At 37.5% G+C, this 1560-nt stretch overlaps 1 long non-coding RNA gene across 1 annotated transcript; it reads left to right on the top strand.

Annotated features, from left to right (window-relative positions):
* The first annotated feature begins 37 nt into the window (after window positions 1-37).
* On the top strand, window positions 38-1560 carry LOC124895455. Its single transcript, XR_007051724.1, has 3 exons — window positions 38-1065; window positions 1170-1227; window positions 1466-1560. It is a non-coding gene; the product is annotated as an uncharacterized LOC124895455 (long non-coding RNA).

Raw genomic sequence — 1560 nt, forward strand, 5'->3', positions numbered from 1 at the left:
CAAGTTGTAGATATCTAGAAAAATCATTTCCATATTCCCATCCTCATGTCAATTATCCTTCCAGAACCTAGTCTTGTTTCCATCCATCACTCTTCAGTATATTTAGCCCCAATCACTTTCCTCCATAGCAGTTGGTTATTGTTTGCATATTTCCACAACCATTTCATCACGAGAGCCTTACTTTGAATTTTTAGGTTCTTTATCCCCAACCCTCTAGTCTTCTTGTCAATTGTCCACCACAGATAGCACTACCCTTTTTCTCGCATATCTTTGTTCCTTATTCTATCTCTCCTAGTATGCCCACACACCAATCTCAACATCCTCATTTCTGCTACGTTTTATCTTTCGAACATGCGAGCTCTTGACCAGCCAAATACTCTGCCCCATGCAAGATAGCTAGTATAACAACCACTTTATAAAACTTACCTTTAAGTTTATTTTAACAAAATTCTTATACATGGCGTGCTAGTTACTAGCTCTTTTGCAAGAGCTAATTGGGACAAAAAACACATGTTCAGAAATTGATTCATCGAAAAAAAGCATAACTGTAGTTTATGAGCTTCAAAAGTGTCCAAATGGAAAAAAAATTATGGTGGGGCTGTGTTGAGTGTGGAACTTAGAACCTCAATGCAGGATTTGAACACCCTTACTGTCGCACTCAGTGTTGTTTTTTGTGGCAAGGGTGTTCCTTAAAAAATACTCAGAAACGACAGAATTTGACCTATATATATATATATATATACAAAATGCGATTATCAGGCGAATGTTGTTCAGTTAATCACCCTTGGATAGCTGTAGCTCGGCCGCAGCTTGGCAATGTTTCCACCATGCTTGTAGTTATATTCTACACAGTACATACTAGCCCTTTTCCATGTGGGACATTATATCATTCATATTCTAACACTTCCATCCAGTATTGTACTGCTGGAAGTTACTGATTTCTACTCTCAGGGTACTGTTTATGTTCTGTTTTTTGACTTGACCTGCTTTCATGCTGTTTTCATTAGGACAGAGGGCAGACGCATCAACTGGCTGGAGAGAATTTACACGTCCTGAGGGAAGAAAGTGTGTAACTTATATATTTTCTTGGCCTCTTTCCAATTGTTCTTCTACAGTGGGTACTTTTGTGTGTTGTGCATAATGTTGATTGCTTTGTTTGTTTTCTGTAGGTATTACTACAACAAGGTTACTAGAACGTCCAAATGGAGAATGCCTGATGAAGTCAAGGTGATGTTAGATTTAAATCCAATATGGGTTTGTTCCGTACTTTAAATAGCATGATAAGAAGGGATTGTTCCGTGCTTTAAATAACATGATAAGAAGGGACAATATTCTGTTTTCTTGGATGCTCTAGTTCTCATAAAATCTTTATGCATTCACAGTTGCTAGCATGATAAGAAGGGGCAATATTCTGTTTTCTTGGATACTCTATTCTCATAAAGTTCAATTATTTATAAATTCACAGTTGGCTTGTGAAAAGGACACCATTTCGCATGCTTCTGATTTTGGATCCATTTCTGTTGTTAAAACATCATCCCCGGGTGCAGATGGTTCATTAGT

The sequence above is a fragment of the Capsicum annuum genome, unplaced genomic scaffold (assembly GCF_002878395.1).
Source record: "Capsicum annuum cultivar UCD-10X-F1 unplaced genomic scaffold, UCD10Xv1.1 ctg82307, whole genome shotgun sequence".
Classification (NCBI taxonomy): Eukaryota; Viridiplantae; Streptophyta; class Magnoliopsida; order Solanales; family Solanaceae; genus Capsicum; species Capsicum annuum.